The 11,180-nt window shown below is 47.9% G+C and overlaps 1 long non-coding RNA gene across 1 annotated transcript; it reads right to left on the bottom strand.

Moving 5' to 3' along the window:
• Nucleotides 1-1,559: 1,559 nt before the first annotated feature.
• LOC145516326 (uncharacterized) lies at nucleotides 1,560-6,882 on the bottom strand. Its single transcript, XR_014061302.1, has 2 exons — nucleotides 6,785-6,882; nucleotides 1,560-2,729 (listed from the first exon to the last, which is right to left on the bottom strand). It is a non-coding gene; the product is annotated as an uncharacterized LOC145516326 (long non-coding RNA).
• Nucleotides 6,883-11,180: the final 4,298 nt, after the last annotated feature.

Below are 11,180 nucleotides of genomic sequence, written 5' to 3'. Positions count from 1 at the left end.
TCCAAAGCCAGGCTGATGAGTGGAGAGAGTCCCGGGCAGAGTGAGAGTGAGGGGGCCCCGAGGAGGACCCCAGATCCTGAGCACAGCGTGGGGAGGGCCCAGGACGGGGACTGACAGCTGGTCTGGCTGGGGCTTGGGTCCTGGAGCTGTCAGGAGGGAGGTCAGCGGACAGGGGAGGAGTGCGGGTCCCATCGGGCTGAGGGTGTAGCAGAGGACAGTCAGGGAACCCCCGGGCCTGGGAGTACTGTGACTCCCAGGCGGTGTGTGGCCACCACCTCCGTCCTCCGAGGGCAAGTGAAGTGGGCTTGGACCCCGCTGCGTCTCTAGACACCGTGCTCCAGACAGGACAGGCCCTCAGGGTCTTCCCAGGTCCACCTGGCTCCTCTGCCCACCCCGAGTCCTCTGTGAGAAGGAGTGTCAGAATCAGCAGCCTACCGGATGATGTTTCTGGGCATTCTCCTGTTTTCTGACCCAAGACTCACCAGGGAACGAATCAACAGGTTCCTCCCACCCAGGCCTGCCCTCTGCCCCTCCTCTGCCCCCCAAAGCCCCCTCCTGACCCAGCGCCCCCCCTTCCTCTGTCCTTGCGCTTCTCCTCCTTCCGGGACCCCCTTGGCACTGGCCTTGCTCTAACGATGTGGAGCTGCTGTTGTATCAGCCACGTTCACTCCTTATTCTGTGTCCCCCGGGAAGTGAGGCCCCTGCACCCGATCAGATGCCCCCACGTGCCCGTCACTGTGTGCTGGCGCTTGTGTTCCGGAACGTGTGACCACCGGGGCTGCCGTCTCCCAGAGCCACTGAAGTGACTCGCCCCGGGGCATCCTTTCCAGACGCCAGGGGCCACCGCGCGTCAGCTTGCATGGGCCGCAGGGCTCCTGGATGTCTGGTTCAGTGTTACTCGGGGTGTGACTGTGTTTCTGGATGAGGTTAGCATCTGAGAAAACATATCACCCTCTGCAGTGAGGGTGGCATTGTGCTCAGTCGTGTCTGACTGTGACCCCACGGATTCGCTGGGCAAGAATACTGGAGTGGGTTGCCATTTCCTTCTCCAGGGGATCTTCACCATCCAGGGATCAAACCTGGGTCTCTCGAGTCTCCTGCACGGGCGGGCGGGTTCTTTACCACCTGGGAAGACCCATGGTGAGGGTGGGCATCACCCAGCCTGCTGGGACCCTGATTTGAACAAATAGCTGAGTGAGAGAGGCATTTCTGCCTGGCTGTCTTCTAGCCGGGACACTGGTCTCCAACGGTGGACCTGCACCCAGGCCGGGGTGGGCACCACGAGCTCTCCTGCTCTCAGGCCCCACGGCTAGACAGGAGCTGTGCGTCCAGCCTCCCACTGAAGACTGGGACTTCGTAGCCCCGCAGCCACACAAGCCAAGGGGATTCCTTATCATCAGTCTCTCTGTCTCCCTCCCTCCTTCTCTCCCTCTCTCTCTGTCTCCCCCCCACTCCCGTGTATATATCTATAAAGTCTCTTATTGTCTCCCCGGAGAACCCTGACTAATATGCTCAGGATGCCAGGAATAGTCATCCCCATTTATCATCTTGGCACAATGGATCTTTCCCCTCTTTATTTGTCTGTATTTTAAATCATTTTATAAATAATTTACAATGACAAGAACTTTAGCATTGCAAACCTGCATTTTTAAAAAACATTTCATTTTATACTGGAGTATGAAGGGGAAAGTGGAAATCGCTCGGTTGTCTCTGACTCTTTGTGACCGTGGACTGTAGCCCGGCAGACTTCTCTGTCCACGGGATTCTCCAGGAGTGCAGTTGATTAACAATGCTGGGCAAAGGGACTCCATTATACATAAACATGCATCCGCTCTTTGTCTAATTCTCTCCTGTTTGGTTGTTACGTAACATCGAGCCGAGTTCCCTGTGCTGAACAGCAGACAAGCTTGCGCTTCAGTTTCGTGCGTTCCAGTGTGCGGGTCTACATGTGTGAAACGGATCAGTCCTCTGAACACACCATCAGCTCATGAAACTGCTTGTATGAACCTGGAACAAAACTTTCCTGCAAAAACTGATGACAAATTCTAATTATTTCTCTGAGAGTTTCTAGATTATCATGGCTTTCTTTGAGTTCTTTTTTGAGTTCACACCATTCAAACACAATATTTAAGGAAGTTTTTGAAATTTTGGACACCTCATAATTTCTTGAAGAGAGAAAGTGGCCATCTTTGTTGCTCCATAGTTTCAAACAATTTTCATTTTCAGTTTTATAATCCTTAATTGAAAGAATAAATCTAATGATTTTTTTCAGTTTTACTATATGTTTTCTTCCAATCATTTTATATACACACATACCTACTATTTGTCCACTTAAGAACCATATTAAGTACATTTTCATGCAAAAACACCATCAGGATGATAAAAGTTGAGAGGTTACCATCACTGTCCATTGAGCCAAACAGGCAGGTGCAGGCCCTTGTCCCGGTCAGCTGCCTGATGGAACCCTTGCTGTTGGGTGGCCCGCTGGGTGATAGCACCACGTCTCCCCTTCGTCTGCAGGATGCATTGCTCACTCATAGAGTCTTGAGTTTGAGAAAACACATTTAGGTCATTTGCACATACTCTGAGATTTCAGAGAGCTGACATCAATGTGGTAACCTTCCGAGTTGCCTAATTATGGTGAAAACTCTTTCACTTTCATCTCTTTTCTTTCTACCATTTTGGGCAGAATCTGAAAACTTCTGAACTCTTAAATATTTTCAATAAACCTAAAACAAAGTACAAAGAAAGTGTCAGTTCAGTTTCACAAATTCTGGGAAAACAAACACTCTGAACACTAAACACACAATGAAAAAGCAAAGGACGATGACATAATAGCAATTTATTTTATTACTTTTTATCCTTCTAGGTCATCCCATCATTCTATGTTTATCATTTTAGTTTTTTAAAGGATAGTTTGAAAGAATATACAAAAATTCCTAGAATGTTAAAATGGTGAAATGCTTCAAAATATAGGAAAAAAAAAATAAGATCCCTATTTTTATTTTAGAGTTTATAAAAGGATCCAAAGGACCCAAATGGTAATTGAAGGTAAAGCAAATTCTATTTTATTAAAATAACATTTTGTGTGTTTGTGTGTGCTTTCCCAGGTAAAGAATCCACCTGCCAATTCAGGAGATGCAGGAGATTCAGGTTTGATCCCTGGGTTGGGAAGATCCCCTGGAAAAGAAAATAGCAACCCACTCCAGTACTTTTGCCTGGGCAGTCCCATGGACAGAGGAGCCTGGTGGGCTATAGCCCATGGAGCCTCAAAGTTTCGGACACAGCTGAGCGACTGAGTATGTATTTAGCATAAATCGCATTTTAAATACATACATTTTCTCTTTGTCCTTTGAAAATTCTCTAATGAGAGTTATGAAATATCAATCCAAAAAATAGAACTGCTCAAAAAATCTCTAAACTCAAAGCACGTAATCTGACCCTGACCGCACACTCACTTCAAAGCCTCACTTTCTGAGTCACTTTCATTAAGACAAATCACGACGTTTCCAGGTGAATCTTATCACCTGGAAGTATGACAGTCACTTAAAGCAAGAAGACTGTTAACTAGGAGACGATGACAGATAGGCCCTACCCTACATCACTGGGAATCACGCTCCTAACACAACGCGCTGTGTACCAGTCACGTGCTGCGTGAGAGGTGCTGTCTCTGCCCACGCCCTCCCTTGGCCGAAGTCTGTCACATGTCCAAGGGGTTTCCTGAGGTTGGGTCTTGAATCTGCCTGAGCTCCGAGTCCGTCTTGGGCAGCGACATCCCAGTGGAGAGCCGAAGTGAAGACCAGAGACATCTAATGGCTTGGGACAGATTTGTTTCCATTTTCCATATAATTTAACCAAAATAGATTCTTGGCTTGAATCTCAGAGATTACTCAGACGGTGCCAGCCGTTTCTCCAGAGCCAACCTCCATCCAGGTTTTGCTGGCTGCTCTCTCACCAGTGCCCCTCTGTGAATTAGTCGCTCAGTCGTGTCCAACTCTTTGCAACCCCGTGGACTGTAGCCCGTCAGACTCCTCTGTCCATGGGATTATCCGGGCAAGAATACTGGAGTGGATTGCCATTCCCTTCTCCAGGGGATCTTCCCGACTCAGGGATCGAACTTGGGTTTCCTGAATTGCAGACAGATTCTTTACCACCTACGCCACCAGAGAAGCCCTCATAGATTGTTTGTCTGGCTAATTATTGAATCAAAGGTGAGAAATCTGGAAAAACTAAATTCTGAAACAAAAGCAAACAAAAAAGCCTCCTTTCGATTTCTAAACAAGTGAAGCTAGAGAAACAAAAAGATGTTCTGCTGATGAAAACTCCTGGCTTCGCGTCCTCAGAGCCCAGGAGGGATGCACAGGTGAAGGTGAGCCTTGCCGGCAGGGTCTTTGGGACCCAGAGCCAGACAGCACGGCACCTGCATTTCCAGCCTGGAAGGTCCCTGGCCTGCGAGGAGGGCTAAGCCAAGAGGTGACATTCAGCCCCGTGGGGCTGGTGCCTGCCTCCAGACTGCAGGTACACACACTTGCTCTAATGCGATGAAGGCATCATGGCTGTTTTATACGTAAGTGGTTTGGGGCAAGACAGTCTGACCTAGGTGTGTCAATGAGACGTCCTGGGCATTCTCTGTTTTGTTACCAAAGAGCTCTGGATTCTGACTTGCCCTGTGGTCGGTGATGTCTCTGGGACACCTACTCCTTGAGAGACTGCATTTGCCTGAACTGCTTTTGTGAAGCAAAGAGGAAGACAAAATACATGAGCTAACATGATGCTTTTCAAAATGAGTTTAAATGATCTTCTTTCAAAGATTTGTGTTTGCCCACGTAATATCAGGTTTATTAAGACCGTCTTGCCAGATGTACCACCTTTGGAGATTAGTGTTCCTGGAGCAGATCACTCTAGTGTCAGTGCCACAGATTTCCTGGCAACGCAACACTACTGAAGGGTGAGCATCATTATTCTTTAGGGCGAGATGCAAAGAAAAATGAAACCCGATCCAGGAACATCCATGGCTGGGTTTCAAATACACTTGTACTAATGGTCCTTGCAGCAGCTCTCCTGTGCATTATAGATTACCCCAAACATCCCTGGGCAATATTTACACTGGAATAAATATTGGCTTTATGTAAAATAAAATTGTGCTAACATGTTGGGCAATTAAAAAGAAAACATGTATGGCTTCTTGAAAACAAGAAGAAGGGATTTTTTTCTTTACAACACTGAATACTTTTTTTTTTCCAGATTTTTGAATAAGAAAGACAGTTCCTTCAAAACAGAGTGGATCACCTGATTGGAGAGTTGCTGCAAAATGGAGAGTTATCACAGAGGGAAGGAGGGGAGTCAGGCTGTTACAGAGCTGCTGTGATGCCTGCGTGTCCACACACCTTTCTGCAAGCACAAGCTACCCACAAAACCAAGTAGTTTGGTTCAGTGAGCAATGATTTAATTTCAAAGTGAAAAACAAGGCACACATTCAGTTTTTATGTACCTTATCTCTTCTGATAAGCATAGACCAATTCACATCACATTTGCATTAAAATAGAAGTGTAGCGTCAATGTCCCTACCATTAATATAGTTGCTGTCGTAACCATTAAATTAACAGTGGAGACGTTAATCTTCTATTAAAGCAAAGGGAGCAACAGCCATTCATTGTCTGAGTGTTTGTTGTTTACAGTTTGTTTGGTGCACAAGACAGTGACAAGCAATGCATGGAGCAGACCTGTATAATTAGGTGATTTATCATATTGTAGAATAAAAACTGTAAATACATACCAAGCAGTTGTGCTAATTTTTCACATTTTCTCAAATTTTGTGTTCCAATGAAATACTCTATGAAAAGTTGTGATTCACAATGGCCCTGGATAGTTAGGGAGTTTGGGATAGGCACGCACACACTGCTAGTAAAGTGTAAATGCATAACCAACAAGGACCTCCCGCCCAGCACATGCCACTCTGTGCAGGGTCATCACAGTGGGAGCTTGGAAGGGAGGGGGCTTGGGGAAGAATGGACGCATGTATACGTATGGCTGAGTCTCTTCCCCGTTCACTTGAAAATATCACAGCATTATTTGTTAATCTACTATACCCCAATAGAAATAAAAAGCTAAAAAGAAAACCAAAATGGCCCTCATGGGGCTTCCCTGGCATTCCAGTGCTGAAGACTTTGCCTTCCAATGCGGGCGATGCAGGACCGATCCCTGGCCCGGGAGTCAAGAGCTCACCTGCCTTGTGCCCAAAAGAACAAAACAGAAAACAGAAACAATGCTACAGCAAATTCAATAAAGACTAAAAATTGTCCACATCAAAACAACCTTTAAAAAGGTCACCCCAGTGTGTTTGCTTAATAAAATAAATGTTAATTTTACATCTCTGCCTTTCTCTCTACATGTAAATGTAAAATTACATGCATATCTGTATCTGTATTAATATCTAAATTTATATCTGCATCAATATCTCTGCATCAGCTACATCTTTATTTACACCTATACCTGTGACTAGACTGTTTCCGTCCCAGTGAACAGTCTGTTAAAAATATGTGGCAGCTACTCAGAATCATTGAGTTATCGGAAGCGCCTGTTTTTGGGCTCACAGCGGTCCTAACTATCAAAATATATGTTGTGTGTGCCCTTTCCAAGGTTTCGGAAGAGCTGAAGCAAGTTCATAATGGAAGCCACTGTTTGCTCAGATAAAACAAACAAGTCTGGGGCTTCTCAACGACTGGGCAGGGCATGGAGTGGATGTACAGAGATAAAGGGGAAAGGGGCACTGCTGGCTCATTACCTCAAGCGCGGTGCTATGCAAATAGGTTATCAGTTTTTTAGCAGGCCTGACCTGGGTCGCGTATTCGGAACTACGGCCGGCCTCATGATTCCCTGTCTGGAAAGCTCTATCTTTAGGGGTTGCCAGACAACGGGCTGGGGTTCTATAGTAGTTGCTAGGATTTAGGCATCACTGCTGAACTTTTACCAAACACGCACGCACTCAAAAAGCTCCTTCACTGAATCAACAAAGCCTCCCCAGCGTGTGGCCTGGCCGATGGACACAGGCTGTACCTGAATGGTTCCTTTGGGTTCCCATCCATAAACTGCTTAAAGAGTTGGGTTTTTGAACTGTTTAATCTCAAGAAGGCCAGATAATAATTGAATGCTCCTCCCAGGTTTGATTTCCTACAGAGGTCATCACTGCAGAGTCTATCATGAAGGGCTTCCTTCCATATGAATTTCACGCTAGCATGATTGTGTCTTCTCAGATATTCCTGAGGATTCCTAGAGAAGAAGGAGTTCTGCCTCCAGACAGACCATCCGCTCCTGCCTGAATTTCCAGACTATTGGCTTATCTTGTGGATTTCAGGCTTGTCAGCCTCACAACTATGGGTCCTAATTCCTTGTTAGCCTCTTTGTGGCCCCATGGGCTGAAATCTACCAAGCTCCTCTGTCCATGGGATTTCTGAAGAATACTGGTCTTTCCGACCCAGGGATCAAACCCAGGTCTCCTGCATTTCAGGTGAATTCCTTACCATCTGAGCCACAAATTTCTTAAAGAAAATCTATTTTTGTTAAAAAAAATTGGTTAATATAACATTATATCTATATATAGCTATGTATGGAAAGTATGATAGATGAATATATAGAAGATAGCTGTGTTGGACTTCTGTTAAAACATGGGGACTAGCCATCCATTTCTCTCAGTTTTTGCTGTTTTGGTGTCTCAGTCTCTATCTATCTGTCTATCTATCATTTATCTATCTATCCATCTATCCACCCACCCAACCATCCATCCACCCATCCACTCATCCATCCATCCATCCACCCATCTTCTTTATGTTCTATTTCTCTGGAGAACCCTGACTGACACACTATTCAAGACCAAGACTCTCTCCCAGGCAAAAAGGAAGAGCCCACAATGAGGGCACAAGCTTCTCAGTGTTCTCAGATGGGTCCTCACATTTTACCATGGGAAGAGCCACTTAGAACCCTGTGAACCAGGACCCAGAAGTCTGGGGAGGAGAAGCGGAGGACAATGCCTCCAGGGACACTGACCATGTGTCTTGTGTCAAAGTTCCTTGAGGACATGGAGAAATGTAGGTGGAGCTCTGGATGCCCCTCCATCCTTTCAGCCAAGCAGATGCTTCTCAGTAGCTCCCAGAAGCCTCTGGGTACCCCCGTCTTACTAGGGCTCCACTGGAGATGCCCACACACAGGCTGGACTAAAGGTTGACCAAATGACCAGTGCCTCCTGCCAGATGCCACAATCAGGTGTGTTCATCTGGCTCCTTGTCTCAGGACTCTGGGAAATGGGTCTTGTCTGAGCATCCAGGGGCAAGTTTCACATCCACTGGACCTGTCCAAGCCAGCTGGGTCTGCCTTTTTAAGCCTGCGTGCATGTTCAATGGCTAAGTTGTGTCCGACTCTTTGTGACTGCAGCCCGCCAGTCTCCCCAGTCCATGGGATTCTCCAGGCAAGAACACTGAAGTGGGTTGCCATTTCCTCCTCCAGGGGAATCTTCCCAACCTGAGGATGGAACCCATTCCATTCTGCATCTCCTGCTTTGGCAGGTGGATCCTCTATCACTGTGCCACCTGAGAGAATCCCCCCGGTTTTATTTCATAGAATCGAAAGGAATCACCAAAAGATAGTGGGAAGCAGTCTAGATTGGGACCAAAAAAGACAGGGTGATTATGGTTTCTGTGACTGCTGGCACCAATTACTACAGACTGAGTGGCTTAAAATAGCAGAACTTTCTTCTCTCACGGTTCTGATAGGGATTGTTGGCCGGGTCACACCTCCTCTGAAGGCCCTAGAGAAGATTCCTCCTGGCCTCTGCTGTGCCTGCTTGTTCCCAGCACTGCTTGACATTCCTTGGCTTGTGGGCACCTCTCTCCCACCTCCGCCCATCATCCGCGGGCTTCTCTCTTTTCCCCCCTCATAGCTGACTCTAGTCATTGGATTAGGGCCACCCCCATCCAGCATGACCTCATCTTCACTAGTTAGATCAGCAGAGACTATTTCTAATTAAGGTCACCTTCCGAGGTTCCAGGTGGACATGAGTCTCGGGAGTACTGTTTACCCTGACACTGTGAGCCACGTGTCTCCTTATTCACTGCTATAAACATGCAGTACGTATTTATGGAGGAGGAAAGGAGAACGTGGAGGAAAGGGGGGGCACCTGAGCATCCTGCTCCATCGGAGCCTTTCTCCACGAGGGCAGGGTGAAGGGCTGGTCACCCCACTCTGTTGCAGAGAAGGGCCCCAGATTACGGACTTTGAGTGTTAAAGCCACAATGGTCCTGGCCAAACAGGGTCACCTGCAGGCCCCCCCAAACACAGTGGACACAAGCAAAGTCTCAATTCAACCCAGTCCTGGCCTCTTTCTCTCGGGGGGAGCATGTACCTCCCTGGGCCTTCCCAGGTGGTGCTAGGGGTAAACAAACTGCCTGCCAATGCAGTAGGCATAAGAGACACGGGTTTGATCCCTGAGTCGGGAAGATCCCCTGAAAGAGAGCAAGGCAATTCACTCCAGTGTTCTTGCCTGGAGAATCCCATGGGCAGAGGAGCCTGGCGGGCTACGGTCCGTGGGGTTGCAGAGTCGGACATGACTGAACAGCTTAGCAACCTTCACGTCCCTCTCTGACCTGCTCTGAGCCAGGCTTGGGTGTCAGTCTTCCTCAGCCTCAGGTCTTCCCCGTCCACATCCTGCGTCTCCTCCCAGCTTCGCTTCTGGATTTCGGCATCCAGTTTCCCCGCAGAATTGCTGGCTGCTGCTGGATCTTCTCTGCTTTCTGTCATCCTGTCGAAACTTCCTTCTCCTTCCTTATTTCCCACAGGATGGCTGAATGGTGGGGTACAAGCAGACAGGGCTAAAAGACAGGAGGAACTCTCAAATCTCCCACTTGTTTAAGCTTCCACCTGCTCTTCTTCCGTCTTCTTCAGAGGAGCTAAGGCAACAGTCTGTGTTTTTCCTAAAGGGACACCGCATCTCTGCATCCAGCGTTAGTGATTCTAACATTGAGAATGGTCCGGATGTCACTCCCGGCTCACGGAGCTCAACCACAGTGTAGAGAACTCGGAGTGCCCCGTCATTTCCTAGAAGGAGCCCTCACTTCTAAGAGTCGCAGGTTCTAGTGGAAGCGAGTCCGCTTGTCCCCGTTTGGGGTCCTCTGGGGAGTCTCCGCTCTGTTTCCTTGCTCTCCCCCCCACTTCCTGACCCATCAAACGCTGCAGCAGCCTCTGGGGCTTTGTGGAGACCTTGTCTAAAGTTCAGTCCTGGGACACATGCCTCCCCCTAGACAGAGCCACAGGGTTTGGACATCAAGATAACACATTCCAAGCAACTTCATTGCTGTTTTTCAGTCACTAAGTCGTGTCCTACTCTTTGGGACCCCATGGATTACAGCACGCTAGGGTCCCCAGTCCATCATCTCCTGCAGTTTGCTCAAGTTCGTATCCATTGAGTCGACGAGGCTATCTAACTGTCTTATCTGAGCAACTTGAGGGCATCTTTTTATACTTCGCAGCCTAGATAAAGTCCTCCTGAGCTCTTGGACATCACGGGGTCCCTCCCAGAGGGGTAGCTGTGCCTCAAGACTCAGTGGGCATCTACGTGAACATCCTGCAGCAGGCCCCGGGCTGCTCCAGGCACACTGAAATCTGCACTAGCGTCATGGGGGGGTGCTGCCGAGGTGAGAAGCATCTAAGAATGGCTGTAGCTTGTAGCTTGTTGTTCAGATGAGTCTTTTCAACTCTGGGGAAATTAAGTCTATATGAATCTACATCATGTGGAATTAAGAAGCAAGAATCATGGTTCTGGCAGCTTCCCTGGGATTCCCGTGGGATCCTTTGTTAACCAACCATCTCTCAGGCAAAATGCCTGGTGGAGAAGATGCTTCCTCCCAGCAACTCTGACCCTTGCCCCGCCGTCTAGAGGGATGGACTCCTCATCGTATGGAGAGCCTTCCAAGACCCTTCTCTCTGGAGAGCAGGAGACCCTAACTCAGGGCAGAAGGCCTGAAAACTCTGGCTGTGCTGAGAAGGGACACACTTTCGTAAGGCAGTCAGATCTTTCAGAAAGGATTGTCTTCAACACACCTTCTATGCCACCAGAAAGAGCTGTTGCAATTCAGGGCAACCTTCCATGAGATCAAGTTCACTCTTAGGAGCTGTGATGTCTCCACCCCCAA

Source organism: Giraffa tippelskirchi, chromosome 8 (genome assembly GCF_054371585.1).
Source record: "Giraffa tippelskirchi isolate mGirTip1 chromosome 8, T2T-mGirTip1v1.2.pri, whole genome shotgun sequence".
Taxonomy (NCBI): Eukaryota; Metazoa; Chordata; class Mammalia; order Artiodactyla; family Giraffidae; genus Giraffa; species Giraffa tippelskirchi.
Note: the sequence above shows the minus strand (reverse complement) of the source record. Positions and strands in the feature narration are given on the sequence as shown.